Below are 19,600 nucleotides of genomic sequence, written 5' to 3'. Positions count from 1 at the left end.
TTGAGACGGAGTCTCACTCTGTCGCCCAGGCTGAAGTGCAGTGGCACAATCTTGGCTCACTGCAACCTCCACTTCCTGGATTCAAGCGATTCTCCTGCCTCAGTGTCTCAAGTAGCTGGGACTACAGGTGCGCACCACCATGCCCAGCTAATTTTTGTATTTTTAGTAGAGAGAGGGTTTCACCAAGTTGGCCAGGCTGGTATCAAACTCCTGACCTCAGGTGATCTACCTGCCTCGGCCTCCCAAAGTGCTGGGATTACAGGCGTGAACCACCACGCCTGGAAGGAAACCCAAGTACATTTGCCGTTTGGAAGGTGCAACTGTTGATATACAAACAAGAGCCAGGGCTGGCCTTGGTGGCTGATGCCTGTAGTCCCAACACCTTGGGAGGATGAAGTGGGCGAATCACTTGAGCCCAGGAGTTCAAGACCAGCCTGGGCAACATATTGAGACCCCATCTCTACAAAAAATACAAAAATTAGCTAGGCATGGTGGCACGCACCTGTACTCAGGAGGCTGAGGCAGGAGAATTGCTTGAGCCTGGAAGGTCTAGGCTGCAGTGAACCATGATTCTGCCACTGCACTCCAGCCTGGATGTCAGAGCAAGACCCTGTCGCAAACAAACAAACAAAACTAGCATATCTTAATCCCTAAGCAGCTTCTAGATGTTACTTGAGACACTTCATTAACTCTTTTGAGTCATTAATATATTGACTCATTTCTTCAAAGTATTCTCATAACTTTTAAAGGTTAAGTTCTAAGGATATCTATTCCAGAAGTCAGAAAATTTGAATCAGCATTGAGCGTATCAGGAGATGGTCTACTGGAAAAACTGAAATGCCTCCAGATTGAACAAGCTGCTCCTACAGGTCTCTCATTTATAAAGTTAGACAGGATAGGATTATTTCCTTATTTCCTCTGCTTGTACCATTCACCTATCATCTGTTGACAAGTCTTAGTGAAAGTATCGTTATTCCAGGAGCAGTACCTGTTGTAGAATGAAAGTTCATGATGTCAAAGCAATTCTGAGGCCCACGGTGCTGGGTCAGCGGGAGCTGCAGCCCAGCCTGTTTCTTCTCTTTATGTGAAGTGCTGTTGGAGAAAGGACTTACAGATCAGACTCGGTGCTTCCCCGGGCCTGGCTCCCCAGGCCTCTTCCTGAGACTTGAAGGGAGACATTGCCAAGTTCATTGCCTTGAAAGTTCCACCGTCCACCACTTTTTTTTGAGACAGGGTCTCGCTCTGTCACCCAGGCTGGAGTGTAGTGGCGTGATCTTGGTGCACTGCATCCTCTGCTTCCCGGGTTCAAGCAATTCTCCTGGTTCAGCCTCCTGAGTAGCTGAGACTACAGGCACGTGCCACAACACTTGGCTAATTTTTATATTTTTAGTGGAGGCGGGGTTTCACCATGTTGGCCAGGCTGGTCTCAAACTCCTGACCTCAGGTGATCCACCCACCTCAGCCTCCCTAACTGCTGGGATTACAGGTGTGAGCCACCATGCCCGGCCTGCCCGCCACTTTTTATGCAGAGCTCCAGGAGCCACTTCAGAGGTGGGGAGGGACCTGGAGTGCAAGCATGGCGAGAGTTTTGGGCCACTAGATGTGACTTGGTTGCACTCTAATCACTAGCTCAGCAGGCACACACCTGGGCTGTCCATGTCCCAGAAGGGACTTTGGAAGGACAATGCCTGGCATTGATGACATTCATTCTGAGTTGCCGTGTGATCGTGTTAAAGCTTACTTTGCATTTGGCATTTCAGATGAGCGTGCATGCCCATGGGCTGATTCAATGGAGCTGAGCTGTTTTCAGGGTCCATGTTTGGGATTAGGGCAGAATGGAGTATTGGAGTCAGGTCCCTCCCTTTACTTCAGGTTCCTCCCTTTCTTCCCTCTTGTTTTTTCTCCCCTGGGGCCTTTCCTGACTTTTACTGTGTTTCTGAGCCGCCTGCATTGTAGGAGCTGTACCATGTAGAGAACAGTGGCACCTGGTACTCTTCCCCTGCTGTCTACACTGCTGCCTTTTTCCTGGAGGTATTTTCCCATGCCCTTTGTCCGGCTTCTTTGGACTCTGCATGGAGACAGAATTAGTGGTGTAAATAGCCCTTCTGTTGTTTATCTTCAAATACAGATTTTATAAAAAGAGACAATGTTTTCTGAACTTAGGACGTTTTCTTGCTTCAATGCTCATGAGATAATGTTCATTTGGTCTGATTCCTCAATGTAGAGCCATACGTCTATTTAGGGTTTCATGTGACAGGAAGTCATATTCTGGGAATTGCCAATCTATCATTATGTCAATATTTATGGTATTATGAAAATCTGTGATTATTCTGAGTTAGGAAAACACAACAGTGTTAGAAAAATGTATGCGTGTTATTCCAAGTATTGTGATACAAAAAGGCAATATCTGCTTCCAAAGGGCGGCGTCAAACTATTGGTGTTTAATGGCATTTGATGATTCACAATATTCCCTTCTCAAAAGAGGTTGGAGGTGATTGGTTTTTAGATGCCTCCTTTAGAATAGGGTTTTTCACTTCTCACCCTCTTCTCTTTGTTACCTACCATCTGCTGGACATGTTTTTGAATGTGCGATAAGGCATATGGTTAAGGAATAGAAAAGTTAATGCATGCAACTGGTGTAAGTGGAAGACACAGCGGCTGCAGTCTGGTCAAGTTTGTAGCCCATCTGCCGGAGCACAGAGCGCCCTTTTAAAATGTGGCTTTGCTATCCAGGCCCTGCATCTACCGATTGTCCAAATGTTGCTGGTAGCAAAATTAAGTGTCTCCTCCCTCAGTGACTTCATGTGCACACAGGGCATATGCTCAGTGCATAGTTTTATGGATACATTTGCTTCCCTTTACTCTAAACCTAAAGATTACATGGTGAAAGTAAACTCCGAGAGTGAGCCTTTTAGCCCATTCACCTGTGGGCAGAGCGAACCATTCAAGTGGCTTTTAACACACACTTTGTATTCTCTTTAGAGTTGATTCTTGTGCTGTAACTTGTGTTTTTAGTTGGATTTGAAATAGACAAAAGACTTTCATTGTGTACTTTCCCCACAACTTTTTGAAACAATTTTCTTCACCTACTTGAACCTCATTTGCCTTTATTTAAAACTTAAAATCACTGCCCGTACTGTTAGAATGTTTCTTTCTGTGTCTTGATGGATATCTGTTAGATGCCGCATTAAATATTAAACTTAGGCATTCTAAATCAATACATGTTAAAGTGCTTCATAAATGCCAGGTAAACATGAGGGAGGAGCTACTAGCTTTTGGACCCTTGGTATTTTTTATGTGCACTCATTAGACAACGTTTTATTAATTGGGTGAGGCCCATTCCTGTTTCACATTCTTATTTCTGAACTTTGACTTCTTAGAGTCCTTGAGAGAATGGACTAACAATACTTGAAGTTAGATACTTGTCAACCCTTTCCTTCTGTTTTTTAATTTTTATTAATTTAATTAGTATATTTATTTTGAGTCAGGGTCCTGTTCTGTTGCCCAGGCTGGAGTGCAGTGGCGTGATTTCGGGTCATTGCAACCTCCACCTCCCAGGTTCAAACAATTCTCCTGCCTCAGCCTCCCGAGTAGATGGGACTACAGGTGTGCACACCACACCCAGCTAATTTTTTTTTTTGTATTTTTTTTGTATTTTTGTATTTAATAGAGACAGGGTTTCACCATGTTGCCCATTATGGTCTTGAACTCCTAAGCTCAGGTGGTCCACCCAGCTTGGCCTCCCAAAGTGCCGGGATTACAGGCATGAGCCACCGCACCTGGCCAATTTTTGTATTTTTTGTAGAGACGAAGTTTTGCCGTGTTGTTCAGGCTGGTCTTGAACTCCCAGGCTCAAGGGATCCACCTGCCTTGGCCCTAAAAGTGTTGAGATTACAAGCATCAGCCACCACACCTGGCCTTAAATTTATTTTTAGTTTTTGTGGGAACATAGCTGTTTTGTGGCTGATGAGTCACTCTCCATCCATCCATCCATCCACCCATCCATCCATCCATGCATCCATGCATCCGTGCATGCATCCATCCATCCATGCATCCATCTATCCATGCATCCATCCATCCATGCATCCATCCATGCATCCATCCATCCATCCATGCATCCATGCATCCATGCATCCATCCATCCATCCATCCATCCATCCATCCATCCATGCATCCGTGCATCCGTGCATGCATCCATCCATCCATGCATCCATCTATCCATGCATCCATCCATCCATGCATCCATGCATCCATCCACCCATCCATGCATCCATGCATGCATCCATCCATCCATCCGTCCATCCATCCATCCATCCATCCATCCATCCATCGTCCTACTTTCCTTACCTTTCACCACCAAAATGCTGTCATTATAGATTTGCATGGTCGTTTACAGATTTTCAAGTGCTTTCAGATCCATTCTCTATTTTGCTCCTCATCATCCTGAGAGGTATTCAGGAGAGATATGATTCCTTTTTTAGACCAAGAAAAGGTGCTCAAAGTCATTTGGCTGCTGCAGCGTGGAGGTGTTCATCCCACACGCGACCTCTTCCTCTCTCCTCTCAGCTCATCTCTCTTGGGGGCTTACGCACCCACACTTGGGTTCAGTCATGATTCCTGCGCAGGGACTCTTCAGTCCGGGGCCACCCAGATCCTGGGCTCACAAAGCATAGTTCACATACTCATAATGAAGTGAGCACAGACAGTCATTCTTCTGATCTGAGCAAAGATAAAAAGAATTAAGACTCAGTCCTCGCTTTTCAGGGCCTCGAGTTCCTATGGAGGAAGCAAAGATAAATAAAGAAAAAGAGAACGAGTGAAGCAGTCTACGTGTGAGAAAAGCAAGTTAGGGGACAGAGGAGGCAATGAGAAAGGGGCATTCAAGGGGGGCTTCCCAGGGAAGTGACTTTTGAGCTGGAGTCTGAGGGCTAAGAATTAATCATGTAGAGCAGGGTGGCCAGGCATGGTGGCTCACACCTGTAATCTCAGCACTTTAGGAGGCTGAAGCAGGCAGATCACTCGAGGTCAGGAGTTTGAGACCAGCCTGCTTAACATGGCGAAACCCTGTCTCTATTAAAAATACAAAAATCAGCCAGGCGTGGTGGTACACACCTGTAATTCCAGCTACTGGGGAGGCTGAGGCAGGAGTATCGCTCGAACCTGGGAGGCAGATGTTGCAGTGAGCCGAGATGGCACCACTGCACTCCAGCCTGGGCGACAGAGACTGTCTCAAAAAAAAAAAAAAAAGAGAGAATTGGCTGGGCGCAGTGGCTCACGCCTGTAATCCCAGCACTTTGGGAAGCTGAGGCAGGCGGATCATGAGGTCAAGAGATCGAGACCATCCTGGCTAACACAGTGAAACCCCGTCTCTACTAAAAATACAAAAAATTAGCTGGGCGTGGTGGCACGCGCCTATAGTCCCAGCTACTGGGGAGGCTGAGGCAGGAGAATTGCATGAACCCAGGAGGCAGGCGGAGGTTGCAGCGAGCCGAGATCACGCCACTGCACTCCAGCCTGGGCAACACAGTGAGATTCCATCTCAAAAAAAAAAGTAAAAATAAAAGTAAAATTAATGATATAGAGCAGGAGATGAGGTGCTTTCAAGACCACATGGCCATCCATGTGGATTGTAGCTTTTGGATGGGACAAGGGAGTAAAGACATCAGCCACAACTAAGATGTCTAAGTTTATGAAGTATTCGAAAAGGAGCATCCTCTTTTTTTATTTGTTTGTTTTCAAAATTATCAGTGGGTTGCTGAGCTTTTGCTAGTAAACTCAGGTCTCATACCACGGGGGCATCACGCGTAGGGGTGTTACTCTAATTCTGTGAACTGGGTGCCGTGTCTGATCTATTCCCTCTCACAGATTATTATCATTCTTCTTCACCCATTTATTCTGCTTGGATGGTTCATCTTCAACCAGATATTCCAACATCAAAGCGCCTGGCTTTTCCAGCATGAATTTTCCTCCAGCCCACCTGTTCTGCTAATCTCATGTGATTTGTTTAGAACATGCTTAGTTGTCTTTGTGGCTGATCTCTTTTACTTTCTTTCCTCGTTCTTGTTGTTGCCTTTTCAGTTAACTAAAAAGTGTCCACATCACAGCAACCAAAAGGGTACAGAAAGTTCCACCTCTTTCAAGAGAATTTTAGCAGGGGCAGAAAGAGATTATGAACATTGTTGAGTGAAGCCATTTACACCCAGATCGATGCCACGTTTACCTTTCCAAGTCCTAAAAGTGTTCAGGATAGGGAAGCTGATGCCGAACATCTTTATGATGGCGTAGGAGTGATTTACTTCCTGGTGGGAAAAGCCCTTTAGTGGTCCTCATGAGGGCCACCCTGGAGGAGCCATCTCAGTGTGGCTAGTGGCCTCTTAGCAATCAAGAATGATTTGGAGGTTCCTTTAATATTCTGGCCTTTACAGGAATTGAAAGGGAAGGAGCAGAGTGTTGTGGGAAGAGCCTGTTTTAAGTGATATTCATCGATTCACTGATTCATGGATATTTATTGAATCCCTCCTACTCGAGTTACATGCATGGCCCTCGCCCTTCCTGAGTTCACAGTTTATTGCATGCAGTTAACTACTCAGTAAGCAAGATTGCTGTTCCAGGTGGACAGATGTGCACTTAGCCTTGTTGTAGAACACCTGTCTGCAGGTGTGTACCTCTAGCCCTGTTCTGTATTTCCTAGGGCGCCTTTCTGTGTAGTTCTAATTACATGCCGTTTTTCTGGATAATGATCTAAGGGACTTCCTAGCTTGCTGTGAAAACACAGGTTTGCTAACAACTTAACAACTGTTGTGAAAAAAGAAAAAACTCTATAATTGGATATAAATCGAATGCGAAAAATGGTTTCCATTTCCTCCCTCCCGATTCATGTAAATAATTTAAAGTTGATACAATTTGAGATGGTAGCATGAAGTCAGACTACTTTTAAAAATTCAGAGTTATGAGTAAAACAAAGGAAAACAGCTCTGCTGCTTTAGAGAAAAGGTCAATAAAATGAAAGTGTGATAAAATGAAATGGAGTACAGTGAAAGTCACTTCCTGCAGCTGCTGCCCCTTCTCCCGATGGCTTTTTGGAATGGGGCAGCAATTCACTCAGCCAGCTTCTCTCGCTGCTCTACTGCGTCGCGAAGCATGGATGGGAATCAGCTGGGGATCTTGTTAAATGCAGATTCAAATTCAGGGTCCCGTGTGGCCCCTGAGAGGCTGTACTGTTAACAAGCTCTTCCGTGAGGCTGATGCTGCTGGTTGGAGGACCACACTCGAAGTAGCAGGGCTGCACATCCATGCTTGATGGTTAGGAACAGAGAGGGGCAGAGCCAGGACGCCGTCATAGACCCTGGTGACTGCAAGGGGTCCTAGTTACACTGCAGTCAGTTCTGCCTACAGGTAAACAAGCCACTCCTTTTCCCTTAGACTTTTAACATCTCAATTTAAGAAAGCTACCTAGAGGCCGGGCATGGGGGCTCACGCCTGTAATCCCAGCACTTTGGGAGGCTGAGGCGGGAGGATCACTTGAGCCCAGGAGTTCAAGACCAGCCTGGGCAGCATGGTGACACCCTGTCTATACATTAAACCAAAAAAAAGGCTACCTAGAAAATGTCATTCTTGGCCAGGCACAGTGGCTCACGCCTGTAATCCCAGCACTTTGGGAGGCTGAGGCAGGCGGAACACCTCAGGTCAGGAGTTTGAGATGAGCCTGGCCAACATGGTGAAACCCCATCTCTACTAAAAATACAAAAAATTAGCCGGGCATGGTGGCAGGCGCTTGTAATCCCAGCTACTCGGGAGGCTGAGCCAGGAGACTCGCTTGAACCCAGAAAGTGGTGATTGCAGTGAGCTGAGTTGGTGCCATTGCACTCCAGCCTGGGTGACCGAACAAGACCCCGTCTCAAAAGAAAGAAAGAAAATGTCATTCTCATTTTAATCAAAACCTAGCTTCAAGAGAGGTGGTGGATTTAGTATGTCAAGCATTGGGGTAGAATGCAAATCATGTGGAAGGAATTCTGCAGCTTTTTCTTTTCTTAATTTTTTTTTTTTTTTTTTTTTAGATGGAGTCTCGCTCTGTTGCCCAGGCTGGAGTGCAGTGGTGCGATCTTGGCTTACTGCAACATCTGCCTCCTGGGTTCAAGTGATTCTCCTGCCTCAGCCTCCAAGTAGCTGGGACTACAGGTGCGCACCACCACGCCCAGCTAATTTTTGTATTTTTAGTAGAGACAGGATTTCACCATGTTGGCCAGGATGGTCTCCATCTCTTGACCTTGTCATCCACTCGCCTCGGCCTCCCAAAGTGCTGGCATTACAGGCATGAGCCACTTCGCCCGGCCGAATTCTGCAGCTTTTTCTAGGTAAATACTTGGTGACTCCATTCATAACAATAAAAATATTGTATTGCATACTTATTATATGCATAAGAAACTCTCAGTAGGTCTTACCGATGCTGTTTGTGGACTTTGGGCATGGCTGTCTTTCATCTGCTTTTAGGTCACCTCCAGTCAGACTGCATCAATTTCCGACCCAATGAAAACTGCTTCAGGGAGCGACAGAAATACTGCTGTTGTCCTAGGTCCAGTTTGTACTTCATGTTGAACCACCCTTTTATGCTTTTTCTTTTTAAATGGAGTTCGACTGTTATCAACTATAAAGCTTGCACATTTTTATGAGTTTCTGTTCGTGTGATCTTTTAGTATTGTGCAAATGGCATCTTGAATAAGTCTTTTATGAGTGCTCTTTGGGGTTCATTTAAAGAAATAATAGTTGGCTATTGTTGCTCAGAGATGCAGAATGCCTGATTTTCCCATTCTTTTAAAAAAATTGTTTAATTTTAACAAATGTCTAGGTCTTCCTGAGATCTCTTTTACTACAGTTGACGTAGCAAAAAGCCGTGTTTTTTGCACCATGCCCAGATAGCACAGCAGCCAGCTCTGCCAGCTACCCCTCTCTCTGTGTCTTTTGTCCCTCTGTAGAAAGTGGCTCAGGCACTGCTAAAGCGATGGAATTCTCCAGTGGCTTTTTAGTAATTTATCTCCCTGGAGATTCTCAGCTGCTTGCAGAATCTCAGAAGACTCTGGAGGATCACTTAAATGGCTATCCTTGTGAGCACTTGTCTTCCTAGTTCACAGGGCTTTGATTTTTGTTCTGTGTCTTTAAATGAATTCAGTGGAGTTGGGTGTCCTGGACCCATACCTCTTGAAACACTCATTTCCACGCCTTCTGTATTAGAAGAGTCACTCAGCCAGATAAGAGCCTGGACATCAGGAGTGGGCTGTAGTCCAGATGGACCTCGGCTTGTTTCTGCTACGGGGCATCTGGATCTCCTGGATGGAACAGCAGGGAAAGGAAGCTGAGAAAAAGGATCTGTGAGTTCTTGCTCAGAGCATTTGAGCTTTCATTCAGGAGCTGTATAATCATTTTCCTGCCTGTGGCTCCATCTCTTCATTTCATACAGATCTTGAGGCCTCTTCCCACCATAAGAACATACCCGTGGGCTGGGCGTAGTGGCTCATACCTGTAATTCCAGTACTTCAGGAGGCCAGGCGGGAGGATTGCTTAAAGCCAGGAGTTCAAGACCAGCCTGGGCAACATAGGAAGACTCAGTGTCTACAAAAATTAAAAATAAATTAACCAGGCATGGTGATGCGCACCAGTAGTCCCAGCTCCTTGGGAAGCTGAGGCAGGAGAATCACTTGAGCCTAGGAGTTGGAGGCTGCAGTGAGCTGAGATCACTGCACTCCAGCCTGGGTGACAAGACGACCCTGTCTCTAAACAAACAAATAAAAAATACCTGTGAAACAGCCCCGCTTTGATGTAAGAGCCCCTCCACCTGTTAATTTCCTTCGTTCCATTGCCAGAGAAGCGGCTGTCTATACAATCTTTCCCCTTGCTTAAGGGGAACTCATGCCTTAGCCGTCTGCTGTCTGTCCCTTCCCTATCACATCACAGTAACCCGTTTCCCCAAATCCAGCGGACGTTTCTGGGTCGGCTCTCCTCGTATACTGGAGCCTCCATCACCCCAGGAGTCTGTCCTGCTGTCCGAGGCAGTGGCCTCTCTAGGCTTTCCTCATGCGGTTGGTCTGTCCTTTCTTACTCTCCTTTGCACCCTTGCTCTCCTCAGCTTTCTAGAGCCCAGGAACCTGTGTGTTTTCTGATGGGCACCCTGCTCTTTGCTTGAGGAAGACGTGGCCTAGGATCCCAGGCCTGACCTCTCTAGAGCATCTCCTTTGCACCAGGGCTTCTCTTCCCAGCCCCCTCCTGGATGGATGCCCAATGCTATGCCCCATCCAGACCTCCCTCCTGACCACCGGCCTGTGCAGTGGCTGTTGTCTGGATGTCCTCACTGATGACATATATCCTCACTCCCCGGCCACCCTGCCTTTATACAGGTCACTCTTCTAGGGTGCTTTTGCTTAATGGAGTCATTTTCACTCTTCGTAAAGCATCAGGTACTGTCCCCTTTGGGTGTCGTCCCCTCTGGTTCTCCCATCCCAGGTCTGGGTGCTTAGCTTTGCTATTTAATAAGAAAATATTTATGGAACGGCACAGTGATCCAAGCCCTGTTCTAGGCGCTGAGGGTCCGGACACTTCCCGCCCCAGATTGCAATTGCTGGTGCACATCTTCATGTCTGTCTCTCCTTAGGGCCAGAACTGCCGCTCACTCATCTGGTCCTGCGCAGTGTTTTCTGAAAAAGTCAATGTGATCGTACCAATTTCCTTCCTTCTCTTCTCTCCTTAAGTTCTACTGTGTGTCTTCCCCTCACCTCCCACAGGAGCAAAAAATAGGAAGTGGAACTTCATAGTTACAAGATTAAACAGATCAAATTTCATCATCATTTCTGGCTTCTACAGATAGCTGAAGTTTTGTGCGTGTATGACGCAAGGTGTGAGTTGAATGCTTCCTTTGTTCCATCGATTTGCTCAGCTGTGTTTCCTTTCTGCTGTGTCCTTTGTTCAGGGCTGAAGAACTCCGCTCTGAAAAGTAACTGTGAGACAAATATTCTGCTTATTCTTAGGTGGCCCCTATGCCTATGAATATCAAAGCATTTTGTTGGGAAACAAACATGAGATTCGCAAATGTTTTTATCCTGTAATACTGTCATCCTTTTCCACTGAGACAAAGTAACAAAGTCTGAAACACAGGACAACATAGCTAGACAATTTATTTTGGGGCTGTTATCCCTAGGGTTGCCAGTTATAATACAGGACACCAATTGTATTTGCATTTCAGATAAGCAACAAATAAAATTTTAATATAAAGATATTCCAAATTTTGCCTGAGACATATTTACACAAAATTATTTGTTCGTCATCTGAAATTTGAATGTACCTGGGCATCCTTTTTTTGTTGTTGGAAACAGTGTTGCTCTTTCACCTAGGCTGGAGTGCAACGGTGCAGTTTTGGTCACTGCAGCCTTGACCTGGGCTCAAGCGATCCTCCCACCTCATCCTCCCAAGTAGCTGGGACTGGGACTCCAGGAGTGAGCCACCATGCCTGGATAATTTTGTTTATTTTTTGTAGAGACTAAGTCTTGCTATGTTGCCCAGGTTGGTCTCAAACTCCTGGGCTCAAATATAGCCACCCTCATAACTGGTAGAAGACAGTTGCTGGGATTAACAGTTTTTTCGCTCTCAATTTTCAATCCTGGTGATGTTTCAGACAGAGAGCCTACTCTTTGGTGGAAGCTCCTGTTTTTGCCAATTTAAATCTCAGCACTTTTAGCAAACTTCTCAACCCTAAACTTTTTAGTAGGATCAGTGAGAAGGCAGTGCTTTTTCATTGCACTTCTTTAAAGATGAAGGTCTGACACTAATTGTCACAAAGTCATACAGTTGCAGAGATGAGATCACAAATGACAACCCAGTCTTCCATCCCTGAGCTTTCTTGCCTGTTATAGAAATGGAAGTTGTCTGATCTTTAAATGTGTTCAGTGTAGTTCAGCAATAATTTATTGAACATTCCATTGGTTAGGCAGAGCAGGGGAAACTGTGCCCACTTTTGAGACTGTCTTAGGAACAAAAACATTCCTTTTGGGGCCCAAGACTGGGACATTATCATTACCTGGGGAGCATTTTATTTTATTTTTAGAGATGGATCTTGCTCTCTCACCCAGGCTGGAGGGCCCAGGTTCAGTTCCCAGCCCCCCTCCTGGATGGATGCCCAAGGCTGTCCCCTGTCCAGACCTCTCTCCTGACCACCGGCCTGTGCAGTGGCTGTTGTCTGGATGTCCTCACTGATGACATATATCCTCACTCCTTCGCCACCCTGCCTTTATACAGGTCACTCCTCTAGGGTGCTTTTGCTTAATGGAGTCATTTTCACTCTTCCTAAAGCATCAGGTGTTGTCCCCTTCAGGTGTCGTCCCATCTGGTTCTCCCATCCCAGGTCTGTGTGCTTAGCTTTGCTATTTAATCAGAATATATTTATGGAACGGCACAGTGATCCAAGCACTGTTCTAGGCGCTGAGGGTCCAGACACTTCCCGCCCTGGATTGCAATAGCCGGTGCACGTCTTCATGTCTGTCTCTCCTTAGGGCCAGAACTGCCACTCACTCATCTGGTCCTGCAGTGGTGCAATCATAGCTCACTATAGCCTCGAATTCCTGGGCTCAAGTGATCCTCCCACCTCAGCCTCCTGTGTAACTGGAACTACAGGCACATGCTACTGCACTGAGCTAGTTTTTAAATTTTTATTTTTTTTAAGTGATGGGGTCTTGCTGTGTTGTCCAGGCTCTGGGGAGCATTTTAAAGCGACATGATGCCCAGGACTCACCCAAGATTCTAAGCACTTGGTCTGGTGGGCCCTGCCCACAGGTAATTATTTCAGGTCTCCTCCAGTGATTGTAGTATTCAGCCAGGCTGGGGACCCACTCGGCTGCAGCCTCTTGTGCTGTCTTGAAATGTTCTTACAGTGCCAATGTGGGGTGTGCATGGTAAGGACAGAACCTTTGCTCACAGGTTAAACACATGGCAGGTTTCACCCTGGGCCATGACTCCGAGGTCGGTCTTCCAGATACTTTCAGTAGGGTTCCAAATGATCAAAAATCCATGTAGGCACTGACTGCATTGTAAAATCATTGATAAATGTGCCTGGAGAGGGTCTGACTTGCCATCTAGAGTGTCTCAAATCTGAATTAAAATTCATGTCTATTTTCTCTTTGTCACTAGTCTTTTGTGCTGTGCAGTTTGTTGATGTAACTTTGGTGGTGGTGACCTGGGCTAGTGAAAATGACGCATGTGAAATTGAATCCAATTAGGTGTAAGCACCGGCTGACAGAAGCCTGTTGCAGCAACACCCGTTGTGTGTTTTTTTGAGACAGAGCCTCTGTTTGTTTGAGACAGAGGCTCGCTCTGTCGCCCAGGCTGGAGTGCAGTGGTGCAGTCTTGGCTCATTTCAACCTCTGCCTCCCAGGTTCAAGCAATCCTTCCTTCTCAGCCTCCCAAGTAGCTGAGACTACAGGCGCGCTACCACACCCAGCTAATTTTTGTATTTTTAGTAGAGACAGGGTTTCGCCGTATTGGCGAGGCTGGTCTCAAACTCCTGACTGCAAGCTATCTGCCTGCCTTGGCTTCCCAAAGTGCTGGGATTACGGGCGTGAGCCACCACACCTGGCCAGCAACACCTGTTAACAGTTACACAACAACTGGTAGCACTAGGCTGCTAATGAGACCCTCTCCCAGTGAGGGTGTGCCACCCAATTAGGTTAACAAATCCGTCCTGTTGATAAAAGTTGAGAAACGACTCTCAGGATGGCTTGCCCGTAGATTGCTTAGGGTTTGTAGCCCCAATTTCATGATGTCAATCAAAGTAGCATAAAGACCTTCTGCATCCAGGTCCTGGGTTGCTAGTTAAAGATGTGGATTCCTGGGTCCTGCTGCAGAACTAGTGGATCAGGAGCTCTGGAATCCAGTAATAAGCTCTGGGATTCTGATGCTGGGATCAAGGGTTATCTGAGCAGCATTCGGGCCATGGCAGACTGCCGTCGTAGCCCTGTGTTGGCCCGGGGTCAGACAGGGAAGGAAGCCGACCTTCATGAGCAAATGAACATGCAACCTGCGAGTCTCCCTCTGTCTAGGCAGTGATGTCCCACCTCTTTGTCTTTTCAGAAGGGTCCCTTTTCCGTCGTGATGTGCCAGGGTATATTAAGAGCATCCTCAGAAGTCCCAGGTTTCCCTGCAGGCTTATCTCCAGCTCTGTATACTCGCTGATAACTTTGGCACAGCTGGTCTTGTTCCTGTGCTGGGATGGTATCACTTTTCCCTGTCTGATACTTTCTTCCTGTTGCTTTGAAGGCAGATTGAATTAATTAATTTGTTTTTACCATGAGCAAAGTCTTCCACATTAAACTCTTAAATAATTCCGTGGATCCGATCAGAAATCTTCTTTAATGCATGGTAGAGCTAAGCATACAACAGTGGCTATTGCCAGCAATTGCGGGGAGGAAAAAAACTCTCAAATAAAGTTTTAAAGATGTATATTATGAAACCTCTATTTTATACTTTGCTCATTTGGATTTTGTAGTGATTTAGACAGAGAGTGGCTTCTAAAGCGTACCCTTCAGTCCATTGAAAATAAGATTTGTTGTACAAATTAGTATAAACCAGCAGTTCTCAAATACGACTTTTTGTAAGCTAAGCAGAGGTGTTTTGTTACTAAAAATGGAATTTAGGGGGAGCTGTCTCAATTTGTCCTGGGAAACATTACAGTTTAAAGCTTTTGTCTCCTATACAGTTTTCTAGTCCATGGCGCGTGTCACTACTAGACCGTCCAAATAAATTCTATCCAACCCTAAATTGTAAACGTCTTTATGTTTGATGTCAGTGCACGTCTCACTATCACTTGTAGGTGTTCTGCCACTTAAAAAGCTTGAGACGTACTGGCATAGACAAGATTGCAAATTTGAAAGCATTAGACTATTCTGGGAGGGGCCTTTTTGACCATGAGATGTTGATGTCGTCCTGCATTAAAGCCCATGCCCTCCCCACCCTCCATCTCACACCCTTGTTGGTGTAGCCCATCATCTCAATTGTGAAACTCCTGAGTGACATTCTTTCCTCTGGGCTCACAGAGCACCCTGGATAGCTTCTGCATGTCACCTCTCTCATGTTATTGGGAGGTGCCCTTTGCTGCTCTGCTCTCAGTATCCAAATACACTCACTATCAAGACCTGCAGAATTGTTTACTCCAAACCACTCCTCAGACTGAAAACCCATTTATTGCATGCGTCCAAGTATGCACAACTCCAGGAGGGAGGTTGTGGAGTGGGCTGCGAATAGCCACCTTCCTCCTAACAGGATGTCAGCTCACAGTGCATGAAGGTGTCACACATGGGATCCATGGCTGCATGGAGGTGGGGATTTAGGATGAAGGAGAGGCACTAATACAGACAGTTGGGCCTTTGACATAGTGAGTTCAGCATTTGCAGTTTGAACCCAAAGTTCCACAATGCACTGTACTTTATAAGTTTATTGAGGCAGAAATTTCAATGTAGTGGGACATGATACCAGTGTGTGAGCAACGCCTTTTAGGCAGAGGGAGGCCTGTGACTCTCCTGCATCCCATCAACAGGCCCCTGTCATCTCCAGCCTTGGTGTATCTGCCACGCACATGTACAAGCAACAACAAAATCCCTTCATCCCTCTTCCTAAAAATTAACTGTGGGTAGCCATGAGTCCATACACATAGAAATAAATGACTCATATCCCCATTTACTGATGGGGAGCAGAGACAGTCTCCTACACAGAAGAATTCCAAGTAACGTATGTCTGTACTCTGACCTTAAGAAGGGGAGTGTTGTGGTTTGGCTGTGCCCCCACCTACCCAATTCTCATCTTGAATTGTAGCTTCCATAATTCCCACATGTTGTGGGAGGGACCCAGTGGGAGATAATTGAATGATGGGGGCTTTTCCCCCATGCTGTTCTCGTGATAGTGCATAAGTCTCACGAGATCTGATGGTTTTATGAGGAGAAACCCCTTTTGCTCAGCTCTCATTCTCTCTTGTCTGCCACCATGTGAGACGTGACTTTCACCTTCTGCTATGATTATGAGGCCTCCCCAGCCACGCGGAACTGTGAGTCCATTAAGCCTCTTTTTCTTTATAAATTACCCGGTCTTGGGTATGTCTTTATCAGCAGCATGAAGGCAGACGAATACAGGGACCATAAGTCTTCCCCCATTAAGTGTAGCCTTCCTGACAAAGGTGGGAGGGGAAAGGGGTTGGGTGTAGGAGGAGTAACTAAGCCTGATGAACACTGCTCCAGCCAGATGATCAAGCTCAAGAGCAGCAGCAGTGAATACTGTGGATAGTAGGACCCTAGATACGATGTCATGAGAATGACACTTCACTGCCATGGTCTTCCATTCTGTCATGATGTCAAATCATAAACAAAACATCAGAAAAATGCGCACATTGAGGGAATCCTACAAACTACCTGAGCAGCACTCTTCAGGACTGTCATGGTCATCGAAAACAAGGACAGTCTGAGAAACTGTCATAGCCAAGAGGAGCTAAGGCGCTGTAATGACTAAATGTGATGCGGTACTCAGAAAGGACCCTGGAACAGAAAATGAAAATTAGGGGAAAAAAGCTAAGGAAATCTGAATGAAGTATAGCTCGAGTTAATAATAATACATCCATATTGGTTCACTAATTGCAACTTATATTAATAACCAGAAACTGAGGGAGAGATATATAGGAATTCTCAGTGTTGTCTCTACAGTTTTTTTGTAAATCAAAAATTATTCTAAATTTGAAAGTTTATTAAAAAATAAAATATCTGCCAGGTATGGATATTTTAAAATTGAGTCATTTACGAGCTTAAAAAACTTAACCTTAGCAGCTGCCCTCAAAACTGTAATCCAGGGCTGGGTGCGGTGGCTCATGCCTATAATCCCAACACTTTGGGAGGCCAAGGCAGGTGGATCACTTGAGGTCAGGAGTTCAAGACCAGCCTGGCCAACATGGCGAAACCCCATAGTACTAAAAACAAAAAATTAGCTAGGCGTGGTGGCGCATGCCTGTGATCCCAGCTACTTGGGAGGCTGAGGCAGGAGAATCACTTGAACCTGGGAGGTGGAGGTTGCAGGGTGCCAAGATCACACTACTGCATTCCAGCCTGGGTGACAGAGAGACTGTCTCAAAAAATAAAATAAAATATCCCATTGCAGAGACATCACTACAAACAAACAAAAAAATCCCAAGAAGAAAGCTAACTGTTGGTGCTGGGGTGGAAATGAAGAGGTTTTAAATGTGTTGCTTGTTAGCTAAAAATACAAGTTTAATAGGATAGAATTTTGAGTCTCTTAATACTATGAGACTATATTCCTCACAAATGTCCTGGGTCTCCTTTTATTTCAGGTAAAATTGATATAAAATACTAGGTCTGTATCATGAATTTATTTATCAGCATTAAGTATAATACAGGTAAAAGTTGTCAAAACAGATCATTAGCCACAACTGCAGAAGCAAAAGAAGGAATGTAAACTAATGACTTTGCTAATTGCTGTTTCCTTTATTAATTGGTATTCATTTTTTAGTTTGATAGGCACATAATGTATATTGTTTATTTTTATACTGTTGGGAAAGAGCATACAAATAAGTGACTTTTCTCAACTCTTCCCGGTTTGATTTAGAACAAGATTAAATTCTGCTAGTGCTTTGAGAGACACCAGTGTTAAGATTATAGAACTATTAAATTTCCCCTGTACTAAATTTATGTTTGAATATGTAAAATCCTGGTGAAAACTTTGTTTCTGTAGCTCTAAAACTTTGATCAGATCATCCTTGTCTGGATCAGACCTCAGGTTTCCGAAGTGAAAGGCGTTTAATTGGGCCATTTGTAGTATGCTTGCTAAGAAGAATTCTTTGTTTTTTAAATAGAAATTTATTTATTTGGCACTGTGATTATTGAGCCATAACAGTCTTGATAAAGGGTTTTTTTTTTGTTTGTTTGTTTTTTTAAGATGGAGTCTCGCTCTGTCACCCAGGCTGGAGTACAGTGGCACGATCTTGGCTCACTGCAGCCTCTGCCTCCCAGGTTCAAGTGATTCTCCTGCCTCAGCCTCCCTAGTAGCTGGGACTACAGGCATGCACCACCACGCCCAGCTAACTTTTGTATTTTTTTAGTAGAGTCGGGGTTTTACCGCGTTGGCCAGGCTGTTCTCAAATTCCTGATCTCAAGTGATCCTCTCGCCTCTGCCTCCCAAAGTGCTGGGACTGCAGGCGTAAACCACCGCGCCGACCCCTACTGCTTATTAAAGCGCTGGGATTACAGGCGTGAGCCACCGCGCCGACCCCTACTGCTTATTAAAGCGCTGGGATTACAGGCGTGAGTCACCGCGCCCGGCCCCTACTGCTTATTAAAGTGCTGGTTTTGCCCCCTATTTCCAACGGCCTTTGATGTATTGAAACTAAAGATACTCTTTCTATCTTTTCAGCTTAAGCCACCAAAAAGATGAAATGAACTATAATTTAGGAATACCAGGACAATTTCAGGTTCTAATATTAAAGTATAGATCAAAGACCATTTGCATTTATTTCTTTTTTAGGGATTTATCCTCTAATTGTTCCAACTCTGCCTCTTTGAAACACGGACCTGAATTGTTTTGTATAAAGGTGATAGCAACCAGGTTCGGTGGCTCACACATGTAATCCTGACACTTTGGGAGGCCACGGCAGGAGGATTGCTTGTGTCCAGGAGTTCAAGGCCATTCTGGGCAACATAGTGAGACACCACCTCTACCAAAACAAAACAAAACAAAACTAGCCAACTGTAGTCCTAGCTACTTGGGAGGCTGAGGTGGGAGGATCACTTGAGCCCAAGAGATCGAGGCTGCAGTAAGTTGTGATCACACCACTGTACTCAGCCGGGCAGCAGGGCAAGAGCCTGTCTCAAAAAAAAAAAAAAAAAAAAAAGAAAGAGAGAAAGAAAATTCATGGTAGACAGTGATCCTGAGTCCTTGAGTTTAAGAACTTATTAACAAAACAGTTGTAGGTGGCCCCATATTCATTTAGTCACTGCAATCATTGTATCCTTGGGGAGGGAAGTCTCTTACGTTAGTTCTGTGAGAAAACATGTTAGTTCTGTCAGTGTACTAATACCTTACACTTAATTGACATTTTATTAACTAAAACCATATTTCCATGGAGCTGAAAATAATAGTTGGCATGTACAGTATTTCCTTGGTTCTAAGGAAGCATTTCTGGCCAGACACAACCACATCATAAGTCCGTGTGGATTATAAAACATATCCCCATTTCAGAAATATTAACATGAAATAGAAAAGTTACATCTTAAAATTGAAAAAGTACATGGGACACAGATTTTTGCAGCCCCGAGAAAATGTTACTGTGTGTGGTTTTGTGCTCTTACAAACACCACAGCCCTGTATGTTGACAACCACTGGTTTTAGAGTATGACATCAGAGCTTTTTCCATTTCACATGTAGAGGGCAAATATATTGTATATGATAAAACTGCCCTATTTGGTCCTTTTTTTAAAAAAAAAAATCTGGGTCTTTTTCAGCCCAGTTATGCCTTAGGAAGAACGTGTGCATAATACCACAAGCCCTATCAACCTGGGGGTGGCAGATGCCATAC

The 19,600-nt window shown here is 45.1% G+C and overlaps 1 protein-coding gene across 2 annotated transcripts in view; it reads left to right on the top strand.

Annotated features, from left to right (window-relative positions):
• Window positions 1-19,600, top strand: part of FAM171A1 (family with sequence similarity 171 member A1) — a 162,795-nt gene that overhangs the window by 18,827 nt on the left and 124,368 nt on the right. The window lies entirely within an intron of this gene.

The sequence above is a fragment of the Pan troglodytes genome, chromosome 8, assembly GCF_028858775.2.
Source record: "Pan troglodytes isolate AG18354 chromosome 8, NHGRI_mPanTro3-v2.0_pri, whole genome shotgun sequence".
Classification (NCBI taxonomy): Eukaryota; Metazoa; Chordata; class Mammalia; order Primates; family Hominidae; genus Pan; species Pan troglodytes.
Note: the sequence above shows the minus strand (reverse complement) of the source record. Positions and strands in the feature narration are given on the sequence as shown.